Source organism: Mixophyes fleayi, chromosome 5 (genome assembly GCF_038048845.1).
Source record: "Mixophyes fleayi isolate aMixFle1 chromosome 5, aMixFle1.hap1, whole genome shotgun sequence".
Lineage (NCBI taxonomy): Eukaryota > Metazoa > Chordata > Amphibia > Anura > Limnodynastidae > Mixophyes > Mixophyes fleayi.
Window position 1 is genome coordinate 197,923,521 of NC_134406.1, and position 13,093 is coordinate 197,936,613.

At 40.3% G+C, this 13,093-nt stretch overlaps 1 protein-coding gene across 3 annotated transcripts in view; it reads right to left on the reverse strand.

Moving 5' to 3' along the window:
- Positions 1–13,093, reverse strand: part of DOK6 (docking protein 6) — a 584,401-nt gene that overhangs the window by 154,245 nt on the left and 417,063 nt on the right. The gene's annotated exons all lie outside the window — the stretch shown is intronic.

Below are 13,093 nucleotides of genomic sequence, written 5' to 3' on the forward strand. Positions count from 1 at the left end.
CTGGGCCCCTCAATTTCTGATGGCAGCCCTGCGCCACCAGAAATGGAGACCTGGAGGCACTTAGATGCCTCCAGGTCTTAAGCTCTAGCGTAGTAAAAGTTGATTCTTGGTGGCTGTAGCACAGTTGGAAATAGGAGGCAGTAGACGAGATGATAGTGGTAGTCAGAAGTAAGCAGAGGTAATGGGTCTGTAGCAGACAGAGTGGTCAGAAACAGGCTATAGGTTTAAGGCTGGCAGCAAACAGGGATATCAAGGAAAACAAGCCAAAGGTCAGGACAATTAGCAACAATCTATATCATTCAAGGGTCAGAAACAGTAAGACAAACAGTCAGAAGACAAACTGCAGCAGGTCAGCAAACACAGGAATGAACGCCGGAACGCGGCACTATTGGTAGAGCATCCCGACCCTTACTTAGGTGATCGTGGCTCATAACAATAACTAAATGACATTACTGGAAGTGTCATCATAAGCAGCGCAGCCTCAGTGGGATCCTGACATATGAGGAGTTTCAGCTTCTTCTCTGGCGGTGATAGTGAAAGTGAAGGTTCCCGCTCCAGCAGAGAGAAGAACTTTCTCAAAGATACCTGGCTCATGCTGTCATAACTCCACTGATTGCCCACTATATGATTGACAAGATGAGTTCCGGTACCGGCCTGGTGGCTACCTAGGCCTCTCTGCGGGGGATGTGACCACAGGTGACTCCACAATCCGCTTCATTCATGTAAAGTAAGGCTGTTATCTCCAGTTTGTCTACGCCACCCCATGTTCTAAACATGAGTAAAGACAAGAAGGGTCGAAAACGAAATTCTGAGAAACCTGCTGAGACAACGCAATGCTCTGATATTAGACAATTCTTGAAAACCTCAGTACCCATAATTGCCTCGACTGTACCTCCAGTGGCTTCCTCCCCGAACTCACCGGCTTCAGATTCATCATTTTCTACAGCTGACACAACGTCAGCTGAAATGGCTGCTCAGAACGGCCAGGACCTAGCCGCCATTCTTAAACTAATAAAATCACTTCCCACAAAGGAGGAACTCCCGACAAAAAAGTACTTTCAGATATTAGAAAATAGATTACATGAGACAATCCGCAAAGAGGTAGCTCACCTTCAATCTGAATTTGCCCAACTAGCTTCCAAATTGTCTATACTGGAAAGCCACAGAGAGCAATCCGAAATACGTCAGGACAGATTTCAGGAAGTCTTGGAACGACAAGCCCAGGAATTTCAACTCCTCAATACCAGGATAAACGACCTTGATAACAGGGGTCGCAGAAACAATTTGAGGATCCGTGGTATCCCAGAGGTCATATCCCTCCAAGACCTGGTCCCGTTCATCACAAAGATCTTCAATGAGATTCTAGGCCATGACCCACTTGAACACATCCACTTTGATAGAGCACATAGGGCTCTAAAACCAAGGGGTGGCCAGTTGGACCGCCCGAGAGATGTCATATGTCGTCTTCATTACTACACACAAAAGGAAGCGATCATTCAAAAAGTAAGGGGCCTGGATGGAATCGATTATGATGGTCAAAAAATACAAATCTTCCAAGATCTCTCCTGGAACACCCTCCAACTCCGTAGGATGTTCAAGCCATTGACAGATGCGCTTCGTAATCGGAGCATTAAATACAGATGGAGCTTTCCGTTTGGCCTCCAAGTCACAGTCAATGGGCGAACAGAATCTGTGCGCTCTCCATCAGATTTGGCCCCCTTTTGCTCTGCTCTAGACATTCAAAATATACATCTCCAGGAGTGGCTAGATTACAATGCGAGACTTCATCCTGCGACATGTGAACCTTGGCAGAAGCCCGGAAATCCAGGGAAATCAGCAAAGCGAAGATAGATTAAGCAGGATGACCCCGAAACCTGATTTAAGTGGACGGTGATACTGAGAATTATTATTTCATCGTTATCTGATTATCTCATTTTTCCCTGGTCTTCTGACTAGCATCTTTCTCTCTTTCCATATTGGATGTTGAATAGCTTTGTCATGTTAGCAGGTTGTGTTGTTCGTTTTTCTGAATTACAGGCTAAGCAAAGAAAACCTCTAACTACGGTTAAGCCAATACCCTGAGATTGACGATCCCTATTAGCTGCGTTTAATCTAATTAGAATATGTTTTACTCAGTACATCCTTTTCACTCAATGGTATCCTAGTTCACTCCACTCATTCCCCCCATTGTGTAGTTTTCGATAACTGAATCATAACCACACCCGAGTTACTAGCAATCAACTCTTCACCTGTTTTAGGCTTCCCGGGTGTCTACAGTTGATCCCAGTGCCGTAGACCCCTATCCCCCCCATATATATATTTCTCCTTGTTTACTTTACCATATTCAGTTAAGAGTTAAACAGCCCTTTAATGTTCGGAAGCTAGTCTTCCCTAGTTATTTCATTGACCCTTAGAATACTAGCAGTTACCTTGGTCACCTTACCCCGTTGACCCCCACCGCAATACAATTTATTCCAGAGGATGGGAGTGGATTTTTTCCCCTCATCTTACTGGAGTGGTTTTTTCAATATTCTTGGATTACGTTTTGTTAGTTCTTTGCTATATGCCTTCTTTTCCTTTCCTAACTTTTCATCCCTTTCTATTCTTTGTACCCCCAACTCCCTATCAGTGTTCCTGGGATTGTTTCTCATTTGGTCCAGATTGGCAGCCTTCAATAAAGCGTTCCTTGAATTTAGCTTTCCCACATGACTGACGTCCTTAAAATAGTTTCGGTTAACGCCAAAGGCCTAAATGTTCCAGAGAAACGTTCTCGCGCCTTACGTGAGTTTCGTACGGTAGGCGCTGATGTTATTTTTGTGCAGGAAACACATTTCAAACAAGGGTCCTCACCAGTCTTCCGGGACCGCTATAACTCAAATACATACTTTAGCAACAACAGTGCAGGCAAAACTCTTGGTGTGGCCATCCTATTTTCTAAAAGACTTGCATTTACGATCTTGCAGAAAAGTAGGCTTGTAGAAGGGAGAGCCCTTATGATAAAGTGTAAACTCCAAGACACTATTTATACCTTTGTCAATTTATATTCCCCAAACCAGAGTCAACCTATGTTTTTGGAAAAGGTTTTGGAGAAGGTGGCTGAGCTGGCAGAGGGTATCTTGGTGGTGGGAGGTGATCTCAACTGGTCTCTGCATCCTGATCTTGACACATCCAATAGTGCAGCCAGGTTTCGTGGATCTCTGCATGGGAAGGTAAGGCGCACTTTACATGATTCTCAGCTGGTCGACACGTGGAGGCTACAGTACCCATCGGTTAGAGACTACACTTTTTTCTCCCACCCACACGGAGTCTATTCCCGCATTGACTACCTATTTCTCTCACACAGACATCTCTCCCTTGTTCATTCAACATCTATAGGTCAGGCAACTTGGTCAGATCATGCCCCTATCTCTTTGTCCCTACACTTAGCTCAACCAAGGGTTAAAGGTTGTTCATGGAGACTTAACGAGCTCCTTTTACAAGACTCCTACTGTAAAGCACAAATCGAACAAGCCCTTGACGACTACATAGAATTCAATAATACCCCGGAGGTCTCGGCAGTATCAATCTGGGAGGCACATAAGTGTGTCCTTCGTGGTAAAATGATCCAACTAGGCTCATTTATGAAAAAACAGAAAGAAGCTTTGAAAGACCAGCTTCTCAAAAAAATTATCGCTTTAGAGGCCAGACACAAAGCTGCTTTGTCCTCCGAAGTACTTGCGGAATTGACCAAAGCCAGGACTGCCTTGAATACACTCCTATATGATAGAATAAAACTAGATTTTCAAAAATGTCGCAATCGATACTTCCAATGGGGTAACAAACCCGGCTCGATGTTAGCAAGGGCCTTGCGGGCTCAGAGGGCCAAATCATTCATAGCCATGGTTAAAAATGACAAAGGCAAAGAATGCCAACTTACATCAGACATAGCGGCAGCTTTCCACTCCTTCTACTCCCAACTTTACAACATATCAGACAAGACGTTTAGGACAGACTTTCCCAATAGACGTCCCTCGATACTATCTTTCTTACAGGAGATCGCCTTTCCCACTCTCTCAGATGTTGACATAGCCTTGCTGGAACAGCCATTTACCCACGATGAACTGGCTGAAGCAATAAAATTTACACCTTCAGGTAAAAGCCCAGGCCCCGATGGTTTTTCAATATCTTACTACAAGACTTTCAAACATAAGCTACTACCCTTGATGGTGCCAGCCTTCAACGCTGTTTCAGAGAGCACCCCTTTCTCCACACAATCCCTAGAAGCCCACATCACAGTAATACCTAAAGATGGCAAGGACCCCTCTCTGTGCCCGAGTTATCGGCCAATTTCCCTACTTAACGTGGACATTAAATTATACGCAAAACTTATAGCTAACCGTTTGAAGCCCATCCTGCCGGGAATAGTCCACTCTGACCAAGTGGGATTCATTCCTGGTCGTGAAGCAAGAGTTAACACAACTAAGATTATCGACCTGGTCCATTCGGCAGTGAGCTCTAATACACCCTCTATGTTGTTATCCACGGATGCCGAAAAGGCCTTTGACCGAATTGACTGGTCATTTCTCGGCTGCATGTTATCCCATATGGGCCTAGGACCAATTGCCCTTTATCAGATTTCAGCTCTCTACCGTACCCCTACGGCTCGTATAAAAATTAACGGGTCTCTCTCGGATCCAGTCTTGATTGGAAATGGCACTAGACAGGGGTGTCCACTCTCACCATTGATTTTTGTACTTTGTATGGAAGCCCTGGCTAGGGCCATTAGAGCCAACCCTGATATTTCAGGAGTGGTAGTGGGTAAAGTGGAATATAAATTAGCGCTTTTTGCAGATGATCTCCTAGCTGTGGTTACCAACCCAATCATTTCAATTCCCAATCTGGTTAAAGAATTCCAACGATTTGGTTCTCTATCCAATTTCAAAATCAATTATTCAAAATCGATGGCTTTGAACTTATCTTTAGCTCCTCGAGTGGTTGAAGGGCACCAGCAGGCTTTTGCATTCCAGTGGCACCCATCACATATTAAATATCTGGGTATACTTATTTCTAAAGATCTGACGCAACTGTTCGACCTTAACTTTAGTCCTCTCATGGCTAAACTTCGTAAGGATCTGGGAGAGTGGCATAACAAGGCCTTTTCCTGGATAGGTCGTATCAATATTATTAAAATGAACATTCTCCCACGTATCCTTTACCTCCTCCAGACTCTTCCAATTCACATACCAAATAAATGGTTTAATGACCTACAGAAATTGCTGAGAGACTTTGTTTGGAGGGGAAAGAGGCCCCGTTTCAAACATGACATTTTATATCGACGTAAACACATAGGGGGACTCCAACTTCCACACTTCCCCTCATACCATAATGCGGTGATGCTGGGAAGGATCCTGGAGTGGTCAAATGCTAATAGTGAGAAGCAGTGGATCGTTATTGAAGGATCATAGCTTCCTTCCTCACCTCTATTTACTCCATGGTTAAGCAAACTACCTATCATCAGACACCCCATAATTGGTCCTACCATTTTAGTATGGTCCAGACTTCGGATCCTTCCACACCTCTCCTCTATTATTTCACCACTGACCCCCTTATTTGATAATCCTCTTTTCCCCCAGGCGTACAAACTGGCCCCTTTAAGACATGGGTGCGTGCTGGGATTACACGTGTCGGCCAGCTGATAAATTCCACCGGTGTGTCCTCTTTTCTTGAGATCCAGTCCAAGTGGGAGCTTCCGGGATTGGAGATTTGGAGATACCTCCAGATCAAGCACTTCCTGACCTCGGGATTACCTCGTAATGATATAACTAGAGCCCTCACAGCGTTTGAAACATGGTGTCTAGCAGATGGCTGTCTTACCCACCTGCTCTCCAAAATCTACAAACTACTTATAGAAAACCTTTTTAGCTCCTTACCCAAATTCACCACTGCTTGGCAGCAAGATCTGGGAGAGCAGGTCCGTGAAGCAGACTGGTTAGCCATTTTTGAGACCACACATGCTTGTTCTGCTAGTGTCTCTATAATAGAAACTAATTACAAGGTTCTAACAAGATGGTATAGGTGCCCAGCCCAACTAGCAAACTTTTGCCAGGGTGTTTCTGACTCCTGTTGGAGATGCCAGAATGCCCGGGGCACTACTATGCATATCTGGTGGGATTGTGAGATACTCAGACCTTTCTGGTCCAAGGTCATGGAGGTCTCTGCTGAAATATTAGGAGATGATGTTCCTGATAGTCCCGCCTTCTGGCTTCTCAACAAGATCGACGGTCCAATTTCCAGGTTTAAAAAAAACATTTTACGTTATCTGATTTCAGCTGCGAAAGCAGTGATTCCAACCCATTGGAGATCTCCTAACCCCCCAACCATCCGGGAGTGGTTCCAGAGATTGGAGTTTTATAGAGTTATGGATGAGCTTTTACTTTCATCTGCTGATAAAGTTACTGAATATTACTCCATTTGGAGCCCATGGCTCGAATTCCAGGACTTCGATAAATTTAATCATTTAAACAAATCAGTTCTCTCACCTACTCTTCTTGCTAGGACTTGAATTGTTTATTTACATAATTTGTACTAGGAAACATTGCCCCCCTCCCTTACCTATCCCCGTCTCTGTCTTTTCCTTTTTCTCTCTTTCTTCTTCTTCTATTATAACATTTATTTGAATGTGTTATTATGACATTTTGTATTAATGAGGTGGTTTTGTTACCCACTTATCTGTTCTTGTGAATCTCTGTTGAAACTGCCTTAAAAACTTCAATAAAGATAAATATTATAAAAAAAAACAATAACTAAATGATATTGTCAAGTGGGCATTAAAACACCTTTTATCATTAATTTACTTTATTCTTACTTAAAACACTCTGTATATATAAATCATCACTACAACCACTCTATATACAACTTGACTTATTTACACCAATTACACGTATACAAATATATTACATGGATGACAAATAAAAAAAACACAATAGGCAATGCGAACCGCTCAACTACCAATTGTCAACTAACTGCTGATTCGGCGAACGATCACTTTTATACAGAGGAGGAAAAATCTAGAATGATAGTGTGAACACTTAGAATAGGTCTCACCTTCTAGAATATTCTGAATATAGACATTTATCACATGCACTGGCTGACATGTTTCTTGTTCTCTCGAGTTCAAATCTTCAACTACTTGAGCATAGACTCTCTCCTCACAGGTAATCACCAGGTCAAAATAGTCCTTGCAGTTCTGAAAGTGCTCTGGTCGTGGTTTAATTCGCTTGTTTCTATCCAACATGTGTGCATGCTATGGTTAAGTTTCCTATTAAATGAGGGTATCCATTATCTCAAGAACTAGAGCCAATTAAAATAAAAACTACTTACATTTTTTAATTCAGCATCCACAATATACCCTAAATTCATTCAAATATCCTTATTACCATACCATTTCAAGTTAGAAAATGTTTTTTAAAGGTAATACATTCCATTTTAATGTGTGAGTTCCTTCAAATAATGTCAATAATGTAACATATTTAGCAGAGCTCTTCCAAACAACAAATCTATACACGTATAATACAATTTGAAGTATAAATGTAATTTTTGTGCATTGTTTGACTTTTAGGATTAAAGGTCATTATATTACCATTGAGATCCAGTAAAAGTCTTGGCTCTGGTTCTTTGCTTGGTGCATAAAAAAATTCAAAACTAGAATAATACAATTATAGATTAGTTCATAGCTGTATGGATTCCTTCACATTTATGTGATCCATGTATTTCTATTTCTAAATATAAATTTAGCTATGCAACATGTTTGGACCACAGCATTTTTGTGTTATCTTTCAAATACAAGTTTGCAGTTTTTTTGCAATTTCTTTTGGTACTCTGGAAAATGAATCATTAGTCCCCGCAAATTGTAGTGTTTTATTTCTTTACTATATTCTGCAGCTTATCAAAAACCAGTCAGCAAAATCTCTAACATTCATTTTTTGTTCTTTGTGAGGGCTTTCCATCTATCAAATGCTGGTGGGTGGTAGGAGCCTTTTGCTGTGATAAAATAAAGACATTGTTTTACACGCGAATGGAGCGTGTGAGTGAAAGTCCCATCATCAGCTGAGACAACCGGACACTGAATCAGCCAGATTTTCTGTCAAGAGTTCAAGATGGAGAACGCAAAGTCAGTAGTTGCAACTGATGCTAATTTGTTTTCCCCAATATCATCTCCACAAATAATAATGTAACTATATTAAATGGAAGTTCCTCTAGTACAGAGGCAGCTTTCAAGCAGGGGGCCCAGGATTCCTGTCCGTCTTCAGACTCAGAGTCTGACATAGTTAAAGGAACTACATTTTCTCAGCACTATTCAGGGTAGAAAATGAAGGAAATAAAAGAGACACCAACTAGTATCAGTAAAAGAAAGTGCATGTTCTCATAAAAAAAGCGAAGCTTGTTCAAGCAAACCATTGTTCCCTTGCACAGCCCAAAGCTGACGCTTAGATTAAGCCCTTGAGGGGCTTTGCAGTTCTGTCCAGTTGTAATAGCCAGAGGTCATTCAGCTAGGCCATCTAGGTTATATTTTCTCCTTTGTGCAGCTGCCAAGAGAAGGATGACAACTGGTCATCTCTGGATAAGGAAATTATTACTTCTCCCAGACATTTAGTGGACTGGAGATCAGAAGTTCTTGCCATATTCTCAGCTTCCCCTGATAGAGCCAAAATCTGGGACCTGCAGCTGTCTAGGGTAGGTCTTGCAAGAAAAACTACCCCATTTAGTCATTCCACATGAATTGGGATATTAACCATAGTCCTGAAGTCACTGACTTTGCTAAACTGGCCTACTAAACTACTCTTACAAGGGAGAATGACCTGGCCATCACAAACAATACAGGTTTCCCAATATTCCCACCTTGCTGTCTCCAGATAGGGCCCATAAATATAATGTATGACACCAGCTATTAAATTAAACTATAGCAGACCCATTTCCCCATAGAGTTAGAAATGCTCACTGGTACTCAGTTATATCGGAACAATCTGAAGTCAGCGCAAAGTCACAAAATTCCTATAACATTCTTAAGTCAGAAAAAAGGCAAACCTGAATGCCTGCAACAAACTGAACTCAATGAGAAGATAAGGCAATAATCAATCATCATCATTATCATCATTTGTTTATATAGCACCACCAATTCTGCGTCGCTGTACACAGAACTTTTGTCATTCACATCAGTCCCTGCCCCATTGGAGCTTACATTGTAAATTCCATAGCACACACACAGTAGTGTTAATGTTTGTCAACAGCCAATTAATCTACTAGCATGTTTTTGGAGTGTGGGAGCAAACCAGAGCGCTCAGAGGAAACACACGCAAACACGAGGAGAACATACAAAACTCTATGTAGTTAAGGCTTTGGTTGGGTCTCCTCCTCCGTGCTGCGCTCACAGTGCATGTCGGGCGTGACATCATCACGCCCGCCCGACATTCATTGCGGAGCGTAGCACGGAGGAGGAGACCAGGGAGGGAGCCGAATCGCCAGCTGACCGCAAGGTATGTATTTTCTTCTTTTTTTTTTTTTTCAGGATTTTTTTTTTGCGCTGCCTCTGACAGGCCCCCTGGACTGCAGGGCCCATATATATAATCACTTTTTTTATTTTTTTACGTATATGTATATATATATATATATATATATATATATATATATATATATATATATTGCAGGGCCCATATATATAATCACTTTTTTTATTTTTTTACGTATATGTATATATATATATATATATATATATATATATATAGGGGCCCCGGTGCAGTGCTTTGCCTGGGGGCCCATAATGTTGTTAAGAGGGCCCTGACATATGGAGCAGGGCTTGTTGCAGTAAGTGGTACACCATGCATAAGTATTGAATGGAAACTATTTGTTAGCATGTGACAAATCTCTAATTAGCTCAATTATGAATAGCTTGATATATTTTGATTAATTGTCAAAAAACATTCTGTATCATTGTTATATACTATGCTTTATCTTTAGATATATTTAGGTACAGTAATCTTTTTTAGAATAAGTATACAGAACATAAATTGTACCATTGCTATTTTGTCCCACAATACATGGAAATAAATAGACTTTTCTGTAACAAAAACAGTAAATTAGTGCTCCTTTGTGTCCAGAGATGCTTTTTGTATTTTGGTTAAAAGCAGCCCAACTTCCTCACTAAACTCTGACAGCAGAGCTTAGTGAGGCGAATAAGCTGATGGCTATGGATATTGCATTACTACTAGCTCATAGCAATCAGTTCATGTCCTGCACTTCATGGCCTGTACAAAATCATTTGACCTGCAGCCTCTTATATTTTTATAATTTACAGTATAATTTACATTCATAGTTTTTATTAAACATAGAAACATAGAATTTGGCCCATTTAGTCTGCCCATTTTCAACCCCAAACCCTATTTGATTCTTAGTTCTTTGTAAGGATAACCTTATGTCTATCCCAAGCATATTTAAATTGCTCTCCTGTATTACTCTTTAACACCTTTGATCGGAGGATATTCCACTCATCCACTACCCTTTCTGTGAAGTAGTTTTTCCTCATAATTCCTCTGAACCAACTTCCCTCCAATTTCAGTGCATGTCCTCGTGTAATATTTCTCCTCCTTTAAATAATGTTTCCCTCTTGTATCTTGTTAAAAACATTTATATATTTGAAAGTTTCTATCATGTCCCTTTTTTCCCTTCTTTACTCCAAACTATACATATTAAGATCTTTTAGACTTTCCAGGTATGTTTAGTACTGTAGACTATGCACCATTTTAGTTGCCCTTCTTTGTACAGTCTCTAATATATTTATTTCATTCTGGAGATACAGCCTCCAAAACTGGACACAGTATTCTGGAAGATGTCGTACCAATGACCTATACAGTGGCATTATTACTTCTTTCCTTCTGCTACTTATTCCTTACCCTATACAACCAAGCATCTGACTTAACTTTCTCATTGCTTTGTTACAGTGCTTACCTGCCTTTAAGTCACCTGAAATAATGATCTTAGATCCCTTTTCTCATCAGTAGTTTCCATTATAGTGCCATTAATACTATATTTAGCCTTTGGGTTTTTGAGACCCAAGTGCATTATTTTACATTTTTTGGCATTAAACTGTAATTGCCATACGCTTGACCATTCCTCTAATCTAGCTCCATCATCAATCATTTGTCTTACCCCTCCTGGTGTGTTTACCATGTTGCATATCTTTATATAATTTGCAAGAAGGCATACTTTCTCTTCAATACCATATGTAATATCACCAACAAAGATATTTTAAAACACTGGTCCAAGTACGGATCACTGGGGTAATCTACTAGTAACCTTCCCTCCTGTGAATGCAACCCATTTACTACAACTCTCTGTTTTCTATCCTGCAATGAAGATATTATACATTCAACCAACTTAGAATACAATCCCAAGCTTTTGATTTATTTAACAGACTGCAATATGGGACAGTGTCTAAAGCCTTACTAGAGTCTAGATAAGCTACATCTACAGCCCCCTTTGATCTATTACTTTAGTCACTCAGTCAACAAAGTCAATAAGATTTGTTTGACATGAAGTCCCCCCAGTAAATTCATGCTGTTTAGGATCCTGTAAGTTACTGGATTTTAGATATTCTACAAATCTTCCTTTTAAGGTGTTTCCATAAATTTCCATACTACTGATGTAGGGCTCACTGCAGTGGGACTACATTTGCTGTTTTCAAGTCCTCTTGAATTACTACTGTAGCTAATGACTGGTTGACTAATTATGTTAATGGTGTTATCCCCCCTATAAGGTATTTTAGTATCCTTGGATGTATCCCATCTGGTCCAATTCATCTATCCACTTTCAGTTTTGAGAGCTCTGTTAGGGCTTTCCACCATTCCATCATGTGAGGTACCTGCAGTAGATCCATTTCTGCAGAAGTTTTCAGATATCTGGGCCAAGGTCAAGGAGAACTTAGGTAAAGCCTCTTGTGGTTTTAAGATCTCCACTGATAAAAGGAGATGAGCAGTTCCTAAATTAGCCCCAGGTGACAAAGTTTGGTTGTTCACTCAGAATCTCCACCTCTAGGTCCCAAGTATGAAATTTGTCCCTTGCTATATTGGGCTTTTTGAGATTCTACAAGTGTAAAACTAGTGAGCTTTAGACTAAAATTATTAGCCTGTGTATTTCCAATATTTCATTATTAAAACCTTTTATCATTAGCCACTTTGTTCTCACAATTCCCCTACTCCCTCCATTCTGGTACAGCAACAAGAAAAAAAGGAAGCCACCCAGATTCTAAATTTGTGACTCTCAAAGGGCATTTTACTTTGCACCTCTGTTCGACCTGTGCTAATTTTTGCGGGCATAAGGAATACGCTATCTTTTTCCTGAATCATGACACAAACACAAGTATTTATTCATCGATTTTATATTTGACATAAGAAACACTCAATGCTGACATAAGAAAAAGTAGAGATAAAATTACATTTTATTGCTCAACTATGTAAATATAAATTGCATGCTTGTGGGACTACCTAAGATTTTTCATCAGCCATGTTGTTCTTGACAAAGTAGCCTCTAAAGCTTGCAAATCAAATTTATTCAGTTACTCAACAAAAGTATACCTGCCATGAATTTATTTCCTGCATCTATTAATGGCTAACATGATAAAAAAAACTTGATGCTATCAATACTGCATTTAAATAATAGCGAGCTGGTAGATACTGGCATGGAGTTTAATTAATATTTCTATGTGGTCCTTTCATTTTTGTTTTAATAATAACATATCGATTTAATTTGAAAGCCTATAAAAAATAGAGAATTTAAATTTATGTGGTCTGTTTCTGTCCTCGAGATCCCAGCTCTTTCATTCCTATATCCTCTGTTCTTGTTAATCAGGGCATGTTTATCATTCAGGAGAACCTGTATAAAATGACATACCATCTGCAGCTTCTGGATACCATGGTTTGTGATCATAAGTGTCTATCTTAAGGAGCACTGCGGTGCCTCATTCTTCAAACAAGGGTACCTCAGGGGTGCCATTTAATCAGAGAACATTGTGATATTACACCCATAAAATAGTATACTACCGCTTTTACCCCAGTGAGTATAT